Source organism: Neodiprion lecontei, chromosome 6, assembly GCF_021901455.1.
Source record: "Neodiprion lecontei isolate iyNeoLeco1 chromosome 6, iyNeoLeco1.1, whole genome shotgun sequence".
Classification (NCBI taxonomy): Eukaryota; Metazoa; Arthropoda; class Insecta; order Hymenoptera; family Diprionidae; genus Neodiprion; species Neodiprion lecontei.
The window spans coordinates 23617874-23630994 of record NC_060265.1 but is presented as its reverse complement, the minus strand read 5'-3'; positions in this window follow the sequence as shown (position 1 = coordinate 23630994).

The following is a 13121-nucleotide window of genomic DNA, read 5'->3' as shown; positions in this document are numbered from 1 at the left end:
TTCGGTAACAGAGTTCAAGCATTTACCGGGAATGGAATTCAGCAATTAAAATTGAATTGAAAACACGAACAGTATAATGTCACATCATACGCGATGTTATTCAACGCTAGTAGCATTTACTACGTATCGTTAATCGTAGACCGATTGTCTTCATTTTCGTTCGCGATATCTGACTTTTATTGTCATTATTCAATTTCGCACATATCGTTATACAATCATAGATCGGAAAAAATACGTACGCGTAGAAGCAAGCGAATGTCGGTTCGGGTTGTGCTCGTAAAATAATTAATTAATAAAGACACCGGCAGTAGTGGAATCACTGATATTTTATCATTTTTGCGTTATGAAATATTTATTTAGCCTTCCGTATACGACGCATGCCCGATATTTCTTGTTCTCGGAACAGGGATACCCTGTACGTTATGCGGAGAGGCATTATTGAGCTTAGGTGTCAGACCTGAACTCTAATCTCGTAACGTTAATTCCATCGGATCTAATTCGAGATGATCGGTGAGAACCTGTGCGCGAGGTTTGAATATCCTGATAAATGCAGACGTATGAAACCTTGTATCACCCAGTAATCCCGAGATAGATTGCCCCTAGAGTCCTCGACAATTTTATATTATATACCTACTCATCGGTGCAGTGGTTTGGAAATTGATCCATTCTTGAGATTATGGTGTGGTTTTGATTCGCGCTGCAGGTTTCAAAACTGGGCGCTTGATGGTATTGGGTAGATATATATGATATATATGATATATAATCATATATATATGTATATATGATTAACATGCTTGCTCCATTATGTCACGAGGCACAAAATCATATCAGTAACATTATGAAATATAGCGATGTATCATATATTTTTATTCTGTACAAATTTGTTGTGTATCTATAGGGTGAATTTATTTAAAGTTTTTGATGAATTTTCATTTAATTTTTCACGCATTTGTCTTCTTTTTTTTTTCCTTTTTTTATAACTACTATACCGTAGTAGTGTAATTAACAATGATTTTGTGTTGGTGCCATCCATGTGCTACCTACATCTCCGTCAAACCATGTCCAAGTATAATGAGCACACATCTATCATCTTTGCCTCCCTATACTCGTAATGTTTGATATTGACATTGTCCAAAAATGCCCCATCGAGATAACTGAAGCTAGAACCACTAAAACGTCGCGATATTATGCTCTTCCCGTTTGTGTCTTGGCATAAATCTAAGCACGATATATGTGTATATATGTACGTATATATATAAATACATATACAGATATAGATATACAGATATATATATATATATATATATATATATATATATATATATATATATATATATATATATATATATATATATATATATATATATATATATATATATATATATATATATATATATATATATATATATATATATATATATATATATATATATATATACATATAAATATATATATATATATATATATATATACATATAAATATATATATAAATATATATATATATATGTATATATTTGCGTATGCATGTGTATATATATCATATACTTGTTATTTTTCTTCGATGTATGACGTGAGAATGCGTGTTACCACAACATTAGGGTATATATAATATGTTGAGAAAATTTATCGGTTAAAACTGAGTTCAATGAAAAAGAAATCTCATTTATCTATTTTAACGTTTGTATCTATTATTAATATAATATTATGATTATGATAAGTCTTTATCTATGTTATTATATATAACGTTATATCTTTTTATCCAACGAGAGAAAGTACTATCGAACTGTCACTTTAATTTAGTTTTAGTTTAAGAAGGAAAAAAAAACAAAAAAAAAAAAAAAAACGGAAAAACAAAAAAGAAAGAAGAAACAATTTTTAAGCAACGTTTTAACGGCATTTATTATTTTTATGATTACGTTCTATAGTACTCGTGTGTGAATAAAAAGTGCGTTGTGCGGATTTTATGCTGACGTTGGCTTTACGTTATACGTAGGCATATATAAATATGTATTACGTTATTGATTTTAAAGGATTTCTCTCAGGGTAGAAATGTAATCACCCTATATATATGTGAAACCTTTCCTTACGTCGAACTTTCTCAGAATGTTAATCAATTTTATCATCGGCGATGTAACTTACTTTTTATTCATGCTCCACATGCCTTGTTTCTGTACATTGAATATATCTATATGCTCAGCCGTCGATTGCTTTGCGAAACGAAGAAAAGACAATGGCGTGCTCAGATAAAAGACTCTAAAATCAACGTTTTCGTGTGACGTACAAGTATTTTCGCATGGTATTGTTAACGACTCTTTTCTTATTTTCTTTTCCTTTGTCGAAGTCGTTAGTGCTGATTGGTTCAGTCATATATTTCGTATGATCATTATACCAGAGGTCGCTACGCAATTTATGGGTATGCGAGGTTGAAAGTTTGATTCGTGTTCTGATTTGCAAATCCGCAGCACTTTCGACTCGTAATGAACAAATATTATGGTGCCAGTCACCGTACATATATATTATTATTTACATTTTATTCGTAATATTATTATTTTTTTCGTGAGTCTGCGTATAATGTGAGTGTTTGAGATTCTCCGTGATTGCCTGTAATTTTATATTATATTTGTAAGGCATAAAAAAAAACTATAACAAAATATGTACAGTATACCTGATATTAATAATAAGAACCTACCTATATATGTATGTATACATATATACACACACATATATACTATATATATATATATGCCGTTTAATATATATATGTATATATATATATATTAAACGGCATGTGTTTCACTTACAAATTTAATCTCAATCTATATTATAACAAAGTCAATGCGCCTGTAGACGTAAGAGAAAACTTCAAACTTATGCAGATTGTCGAAGCGTAGATGTAATAAAATGATCGTATTTCTAAAAAATACGATACATCAATTTCTTTATTTTTCCGCATTTTTAAAGCATGAACAAATATTTCATGCGTACGACAGCAGCTGCCAATTTTGCATTTATCTTAACGTGTAATATAAGTTGCACAATCTGTATAACATGTGTCTTTTTATACAACATTATTCATTATTACGACGTTCGAACTATCTCTATTGCAAACGTTTTACATACGTTATTAGCTAGAGATACTGTTTTCCCGATGATACTTTTTCATACGATTAGAAATTAGATTTCGAAACTTGTGAAACAAGGCTTTTAAAGATTATCAGTCGCTTTGAAAAGATCTTATCTGCAGAGCAAAAGAGAAAAAACGACCTCGCATATTTTAGTTAGATTTTCAATTTATCACGTTTGAATCGCTCTACCGTTGTAATAATTTCAGATTATATAAGATTTGATCAATCCATTTGATTCGTCCGTCCAGCCATTATTTTATTATTATTATTATTACATGTCTCGAGGGAATTGAAAAAATGAAGTCCCTTCTATCAGAGGTGACTCTAATTCTTGTCATAAATTAGGCAAAAGATCGATTCGCAAATTATCATATTGATTATACTTCAACCGCGTGACAAACGGTTCACAATTTATTCTCGTTCTCATCGAAAACAACCTGGGTTTACATCACAATGGAACACAGCGCTTCGTGATTATTCGCGCCAATTATTTATCAATTTCGGAAATTGCATAACGACTGCAAGTTCGAGTGTTAAAAAAATATGAGGGAATTACCTACTCTTCTGCGTGACACGATTTAAAAGCAACGGTGCGAAACGTGGGGCTAATTTTTCCCTCGTCGAGTCTGAATAGAAATATATCGAGAAAGGAGAACCGATAAAGTCGGTGTAAAAAAGCGTAAAATTTGACAATTCGACAAAGATGTACCACGAGAGTGAGTCACGATATACTGTAATGCATGGCGTGTTTAATTCAAGATGCATTTTAACAGACTGATTAAGGCAGACTTGAAGATGTACTCGCACTACTGTCGTCGCTCACGCTTGCTTCATTCCAACAATAAGATAAGAATAACATTAATATTTCGTGTCGACGAAAGTAGCCATTGAGCGATCTGGCGGGTGCGTTGCCGCTGGATTAGCAGTGGTAGAAGCGGTACGCGGTCGGCCCAATTGGTCGGACGGTGACCGCCGGTTTGTGAATAGATGACGCATTCGATATCCGGGTACCGTACGAGGCTCAAGGGTCGGACGTACGACTCACGTCTTACCCGAGCTTACGCCATGAGTGTAAAAAAGAAAGGTGTACGGGAAATCTTCCATATAAGATTTTAGCAAGCAATCTGCTACACCTTTGTATAAGCGGAAGGACCAAACGAGGAGACATAGCGCGGTTCGGGGTTGTTTCATTAGGGTGTCTTCAGAGTCTCGTCGTCGGTGATCAACCATTGATCCGTATATTCATCGGCAATAATTACGTTTTTCATTACCGAGGCTTGCGCTGCGGCCTCTGGGCCGGTAGACGCGAAGTTGGTACTCTCGAGTCGATGACTCGGTACTGTGTAAAAGAATCGCGAAATATTCGGCTCTTAGATGCCCTTACGCGGGGGAATCGATGGCTTCTGTCTCCGTCGGGGGCGGGGGACGACGGGCGCAGGCGCAATTCGAATTCGGCGGCGGTCGATAGGGCAAACAGACACGTACCCCTAGTTGAACCGAGGATTTACCGAGGCGGGGGAGAGGGAGAGGGGAACAGCCGAGGAAGTCCGACAAGGACACCGTCGTCATAGAGCGCATGAGACGCGCACACACATCCCTTGTATCACAGGCGAAAACGAGTGTTACGGAGGAAATCTTAGGCAGCCACCTACCCTACCCGCCTTGCGAGAAATTAATTCCAAAACGTCATTAGGTTACTTGTACTCGTCGTTTGTACTTTCAAGAATCAACGCTACTTGCTGGGGTCATTAGCAAGTTCATTTGGCGTTCGAGTTGCGCTAAACTGTTACACCCCGACTGGCGTCGCGACAGGGGAGGGGATTTGCTCTACATGCTACCGTACCCAATATGTGCTAGTCTTTCCGTGAGAGGACTTTGGAGTAGGGAGGTGTAGTTGCCAACCGAGAACAAAATGATGCACCGTATACCGTAGTTTTGTTCTTCCTTTTTTTCCCTTGCATTCGAGGGTGGGACTCGTTAGGTACAGAAACTGGGTTATAGACACCGCGTCCGGCGTCTAATTACTTTCCAGAGTAGTAAAATTAATTAGAATCGACGTCGCGCTAGCGCGAGCCGTCTAGCCGCATTTGACAGTCTCGTAATATACTTTACCTCTCGTCTTATTTTAGATGCGTAAGCCCCGAGGCAAGCTAAAGCTGGCTTTGTTTGGATAATGGAGAAAGGGAGAAAGACGAGAAGAAGAATAAAACAAAAATGAGTAGCACGTCGTCGGTTCAATTGATTAAACACGTACAACAATTGTATCGAAGAAAAGACGATCGGCCTTACCAGTCGGGTGATTGGTACTTTCAAGGTTATTCAAGGTGACAGTTAATCGGGTGGAACGCACTAGAGAACGCGCAATGGCCAGAGGTAGTCCCTTTCAGCTCGTCAGGACCCTCGAATTGATCCAAATCAAGGATATTACCTGGGATAAGGGATAAGTGATAAGGACGCAGGAACGAACGGAGGTTTACTCTGTGGGGAAATAACTAGGGGTTTTCTCGATGAGGTGAAAGTAAATACATTTGAGGGCCTTGTAAGTCATTCAACAATCAGCTACAGAATAATGATTTTCAACGTAAAGGGCCGGCGCCTTCGTCTCTCTTGTTTGAATTTCTGGTATGCCAAACTGTGACTTGAACGCAAATTGTGATGCGTGCTTCCATTATCGACCTCTAACAATCTTCTTTCTATCTATTGTGCCTACACAGAGATCCCGTCGCATGTCCGAGTAAAGTGAGGCATACATAGCTTTGACTGAATGAAACATATCATGCTGAATCTTTCATCTTTATGGGTATTTGATTTCGTCTTCCCCCTCTTTATTACCTCTCCCATTCTGGTTGGGGGAGGAAAGGAAAAGATATGCCTTTATAGAATGATTTCGCCAAGTCAATAAGTCGGACCGGGACGGGAGAAAAACCTACAAGAAAAACAAAAACGACGTTGCGAGTTCACCGAGGTATAGCAGTGCGTGTTAGTGTAACGTTATATCTAAAATTTTAAGTCGCTTTTGCAAAATGCAAATCTTGCAGAAACTCAATTAGGACGGAACCAGGCGCTCGAGACGAAGAGGCCAGCTTGAATTCTCGAGTGCTCTAATTGCCGGTGGCAGCACTGATTTCATCTTTACGCAGACGGTTTTAATTAGATAATCAAGTAAATCTACCATCGCTACTCACCGCTCGGGCTTAAAGACTCATGTTTGCAAGGTCACGCATGATCTCTCGACGATATGACTTAAGACACATGGTACACGTGCCCGACTATTTTCCGTAGACGGTAAAACGATCACGTTTCGACACAATTGTGGAAACTCAACGCTGCCATGGATGAGCGCAACGAGTGTAAACTTTGACTTTTGGAGGAGGGAATCGCCAATTCATACTCGCCAGCTGACATATCATCGTCACTGTACGGCGTTCCGACTCGTTGACCCACGTACGTTACAGATACCCGCGTCAAGAGAACTCCAAAGTACTTACCAGCGTAAACCCAGGATTGATTTCAATTTGGTCGCCTATACATACGGAGACTGTAGAGTGACCGAAGGAGATCACCGGGACCCGGAGGTACGGAAACGAGAGCGGGAATGGGAATGGGAACGGAAGCACTCTGGAGGCGATCACAGATGGTCGTCAGTGACGCAACGGCCCGGAATATACGACCCACCTTAGCGTAGAGCCACGCCATATCCTGGGAAAAGTTTAACTCAGTTTAGTAACCAGGAGCAACGGGTGTGTCGCACGACCTACGTGCACGTTCCCGGTTGGGCCGACACCGAGGACGTGATCTCGCCCCTAACTCCTGAAGGTAGCCTCAAGTCGGTTCGTTACCGATGACCCAAGGCTCGCTGAGACACCCTCAGACACCCCAGTCCGTTATTACGTGTTCGCGACCAGTAGCTTCCGCTCGACGGATCGCCCTTGGCCGTTCCAACAATAAGCCCAGAGGAGAAACGCGGGGAGTACCAATGCCGAAATAATGTCGAGATCCGAGAGAAAAGAACTGGTTGAATTGTTTTTAATTTTCTCAGTTTCTTCCTAAAGATACGATACACCCGTGCCGGGATTCTCGGGCGTGGTAAATGCGAAATCACCCAAAGTGACGCCAGATGGTCGTAACTATCGTGAGGCCTTATATACGAACGGCAGGACAATATTCAACCCGGAATGTTAAGGGGTAGTCCAAATTAGGTTTTATGTCTCTCAGTTTGTTCGCCTGTTCGCCGATAGGTAGAACCGACACCGGTATCTTTGCAGCCGAACAGTAACAGGAGCTGCCGGTGAAAGCTCGGGCTGAGTTGAATTTTCCTTGGAAAAATGCATTGCGGCATAGGTATATACATCCATGTATCACGGCTGCTCCATTCTCAAATAGAATTGGCAGCCCCGAGGCTTGATCCAATCGCGAATTCATTCCTGGGGGAAATCTCCTTGTGTTCTTCCGTTTAAAGCTTTTCTGTGGCTTGATTTAACCGCCCCAGCGTGCTTTTCCCCTCCATGCTTCAACTAGACTCGTTAAAATGTCAAGATATTGTTACTTTCAACTCCTATCGGTTTCCCGAAACGTCAACCGTCAACTTCCGATCGAGCGCTTCGGTTACCCGTGGCATGTGAGACGAGAAACGGAGAAGAATACACAACTGAGACTACGTCGCGTTATAGCCAGCCAACTCCTGCTACTGCCACAGCTGCAGTCTGACTTTCTTCTACTTGCAGGTTATCGTACTATAACTTCAGCACTTAGTACAAGTACATCCTTGCACCCACGCCAACCACGTTAGTACACCTATACCCACCCGACATGAATATACGCGCATACGTGCATCTACGACATCTTTGGCTATTGGTGGTGGTATAACTAGAGGCAATACCGAGTTCCCACCCTTTGCCGGTCCCTGAATTGTGGCGGAATGGGAAGTGCACCCACCAGCACTGGTACTACCTCCTTTACTAAAGCTACAACTATGTACTACCACCAGGTACCGGCTCTAGTGGTACAACGACCGACCCTCGTGGTCATACCAGGACGACGACGACAACGGCGACCGTCCTCTTGACTGGCGCCTTGTCTCCTGCCTTGTCTCGCCTTGTCGCCCGCGCCTTACTCTCTGCCTCTGGCTTTGCCCGCGGCTGTAATTAGTTTGAAGTTTGGAGCTCTGCCTGCCTGCCTGCCTTCCTGCTCGCCTGGCTGGTTGGCCTCCGTCGCTTGCTGTCCCTGCGACGTCCCCATGTCACCCCAACCTCACCCCCCAAGGCCGGTGGCCAACCTGTCCTCGGGACACTCTCTCAACCTTCCACAGTTCAACCGGTCCGTACTATTTCCGTAAGCCAAATACGCTGTACGGGTATATCAGGCCGGCCCGACGTCAGGAAATCAGGCAACTTCGGAAAGAAATTAATTGGCTGGGGGAATGCGCTTGGAATCACTGCGGTAATTTTAGTGACGGGAAAAAAGCTGGAAAAATGTAAGACTTTGTTGGAGCATGGATAAATGCAATTGAGATTACGTTTTCACGTTTTTTTTTCGTCACTTCGACACTGTTTTGTAGTGCTAATCCGTGTCATAAATAACCTAACGAAGTGCGATCCTGTGAATTGCACTGTTATAATTATTTGGATGAACCCGTGTTTTTTTTTTATCTGTGAATCTGAAATTACCATATTTGCAATGGTAAACAAATGTTCTTCCTTGTTAATGGTACCTTGGGGGTTGAAAGTATCTTTAACTGAATATTCATTAGTTTCTGAATACAAAATTATTTCGATATACATCCTACGAGTATAAAAGATTCAATTGTAAGAAAAAACAAAGAGCAGAAAGAATCTTTCGTTTCGTACGAGACACCGGCGTCGAACACTCTAAGACCAGTGATTATCGCCACTGAGGTTGTCAAAGACTCTTTTAAGATATTCGTAAAACGAAGATAATAAAACACGGGATACTTTACTAAAGTTTTTGTTTTTCTCTGTGATTTTACGGCTGACTGGTCAATCAGATACGCATTAACGTATGAATTGTCGCAGTATACCTAATGCAGAACTAGAGGAGGAAAAGTTTTTCTTTTTAAATCTCGTTACGAATTTATCGTTGAACTTTGCGGGTTTAACGACCGCGTTACATGTTCACGAGCGGATTAGTTGTCCCCGAGCTAAAATTGTTTCCGACATCAGCCGCCCCGGCACGGGCGACGCGTAGGGAGGTGACATCTTTTACTGCTTGTGGGTAAAGTGAAGTGTCAGGGCGGTAAAGGGAAGGAAAGGAAAGGGGTGTAAAATTGCTCCAAGTCCGCCGGTGACCACATCCGTGACGGTGAAACGTCGTGGCCCATGAACCATGAACCGTGAACCCTTCGTAAGATATCGTGATACGCGACCGATATTGCTGACCTTATACTTTCCGCGCAATAAAACGGAAAATCAATGCATCGACGTCGTAATATTTTCTCTGCAAGGATAGCGGATCATATAATAAAACACACGAGGGCGGAAAATAGAAGGGCCAACCCGGTACCGACTAAGAAACGACTTGCCGTTCATTCGCAACCTTCTACACCTTCTCGTGATGGGAAATTAAACATCGATCGAGTAGCCATAGCCCGTAATAACAAGATCGATGGATCGCTAATTGTATTGTTTAAAAATCAAAAATTTGCGTTGCATATTATTATCCGGGCGTACGTAGATTTGTACCGTAAATGGAAGCATTCGAGCGGATCGAGATATTTCCGCCGGCATGCACCTATCCATGCCTCTCTGCTATACGTAGATATATTATGTTTAAGATATGAGGGACAAAAAGCACACGTGCTGGTTCGCTTCATTCTTTATGTATTCCGTGTCAATTTCGCAGGAAGAATTTTGTTGGCCTATATTTTCCGGGCGAAGTGGTGAAAGCTAAAAGGTTTCGCCGCGAGAGAATAATAGGCAAAAGCGAATCTGTATCCATTTTATTCCAAATTTATTGATCCCCGAAAATCAGTCGTCCAGCATAGCCCACGGAACGTACGATGCGGCTTAACGCAATGCGTAAATAAGCAAGACCCTCCTCGAGCCGGGCCAACGAATTTCGTAAGAGGTGGGTAATATCAGCCTGCTCAAATATGAAAATAATAAATAATAAATTCATTCCGAAAGCCGGTATCATTAGAGCCAACTGTTCGCCAACCGGTCGAGCTGAGCTGGTGAAACTTTGCAGGGCTAAACTTTTCAGCGTCTGGTCTTGCTGCAGGTAGGTAAGCCGAACTTGTGTCAGAATTACAAGTTCCCGAGGGTTAGGTTCGTACATATAGATTCATACGTATACATCACACATATTCCCGGCCGCACACACGTTTCCTTGGTATAGAATTCTTAAATTTTCCAAGCAGCACGTTGAGCGGGAACGCGTATACGCCTTGGGAATCCCGGCAGGTTCGGTGTACGAATTTTAAATTCAGATATTTCATAAGCTTGTTCTATATTCTCATGCAGCGGTAGAGATCGAACGTCAGGTACGGTTAGCTTGACTCGTGATTTGTCGCCTTACTTTCAATCGAAAACGAATTAACACCGCTGCTGAATTTTATCCTCGGTTGTCTATGCACACTATTGCAGCGCGGCGTTAGTTCGGCTATCTAGATCATCCACGAGCTTCAATTACTGCCCGTATATGGTAATGGTTATCTTTGTCGTCATGCCTCTGCAGAGCGACCGATGAAATCGCCGGTATTAAAGTTAACTTAATTACAGGGCAGCAGCTAACGAACTGAGATGACGGGGTGGACGTGGACTAATTCTTAGATAAGTGGACCCGAATTCATTTCACCAATTTCAACGATATTCGGTAATTCTTGTTTCAGGGCAGGTAGCCGAAGAGGGACATTCCGGCAGCCAATTTAGTGCTCCACGTGTATTCGAGACAAACAGTAAATATTAAGTTATAAGCTGGTACCTCTGCAACGGCATTTCGTTGGTATTGGGAAAATTTTGGTTAAACAACGCCGGCACTTTGCGGACAAACAGTGAGGAGGGGGGGGGGGGGGGGGGGAGGGAAGGGGATTGAATGTGATCCTTGATCTGGACGCTTTATACATGCCAATGTAACCACACCGAAAGGTCGGTACGATACTCGCGAATACGGTATTCCAATCATCTGTAAGAGTTGGCCTGATTACGATACCAGTGGGAAGTTAAAATACACGGATATACTCGCTGAGTCAATCTGACCAACCGTAATCTCCCGAATGGGTACGAACGTTAAATTTACCGGTCAAAAGGATTGATGGTCTCGCTGCACTTGCGTGTTTTAAATTTGAGAGTTTCTCCCTCGGGTGGTCGGGGGGTCGACTATCCTTTGCAGGTGCTACGTGGGAAGAAATTACTCGTCTTCGGGTAGGGAGTGTAATTTGAAAAATGAAGGGTGAGCCGTGGCGTAGAGCGTACAGTTGATCCTGCGCGATATCCCCACGAGAAATCGGAGTCTCGATACCAGCCGTTGCCCGACTTTTGTGCAATCTATGAAAATTTGACGACATTATTCATCGACAAGTCAACATTTTCAGGCCCGACCTGAAAGTGACAATCTCTGCCCGATCTACCCAAGGAAATCCGTGCAATTCGAGAACTCGGAAGCTCGCGGCCAATATTGATGTATTTTGAAATCGCCAGGGTAACTTGCAACAACAATCGCCGATGTGAGTTTTACCTGCGGGCGAAGACCGCGCCTCGCGATGTGCCGCAGCCGCTTCCAACGGCCTAAATTTCTTGGAGAACAATGGGGTCTCCACTTTTTCGTTGAATTTTTTCTCTCTTCCTTTCTGTCTTTACAATTAGCCTCTTGTAAGCTGCTGTTCAAGTCCTGGCTCTACTATACGCTGCGACCGCGTCTTTGGGTCGGGATCTCTTCTCTTGAGGTGGCCTCGTCAAGCTAAGAATCCGGAAGTCAACTTCCATTAGGTCGAAATCGTCTGAAAAGAGCCGATTAACCTGCCTTCAGTTGCTCGGCTATCGACTGCCGTCCATTTGGCGTCAATGGGGCCAGAACTAGACCGTCTGACCAGTCAGCCGCTTGTATCACTTAACAGTGAAGGGACATCGAGTGCCGCGGTGGTACTTATTTCGAAAAGCATCCTCAAGGCGCTACCCGAGGCTTTGCCGAGGCGTGATTTAACCCGGGTAACTCTGCCAAAGTGTAATTGACTTTTTAAACTTTTGTATACAGGTGCGCACGGAAATTTTTTCGTGGTCGAGTTGTTACGCCGATACGGATCTCGTTAAAATTTGCTCATTTTTACAACATAATACCGAGCGTAATCAACGTCAACGCACAACTTGGAAAACGTCACTCCAGGGCTCTCCAGCCTGGCGGGAGGGGGAGAGGGAGGTCGGTCATTGCGAGGCGTAAAATCTCGTTCAATAAGCGTTACGACTCAGAAGCACGGCCACCGCGCCCCAGCGCGTATGTCTGGCCATAACGACGATCTTTTTTTGGGACCAATTTACGTTCCTTATTCGCATACAGCCTGACATACTACCCCTTAATGGCTGACGCGGCGTCACGCGGCAGCGATATAATGCTCAAAGTTATACGTGTAAGCCTTAAACAGTTCTCCCGAGATTGCCTCGTAATATTAATAACGGAATTGTTGGGCGGCGATAATTGACGAATTTTAATGTCCGATGAAAGCAAACAATTTCACTGAAATGGGTTGCAGTGGGCACATTTTCTTAAACTCAGCACTGCAAGGGGTGCGCTTCGACCCGTAGAAGAAGTAAAAGAATCGTCATCGATGAAGACAAGAGAATTTTTACACCATGCGACGTGCGTGTTTATAGAATACCTATTGGTCCAATTTTAAAATCGTACCGTGCGTGCTTATACGTTTGTGTCAGCCAACGCGGGAGAGGGGGGGGGGGGGGGGGGGGGGTGAGCGAAGCTAGTCGTTACACGCGAGTAAGTTGTTATTACGTACTGGCAAGTTTCAAGAAGCTCCGTTAGTCGTGAGTAGA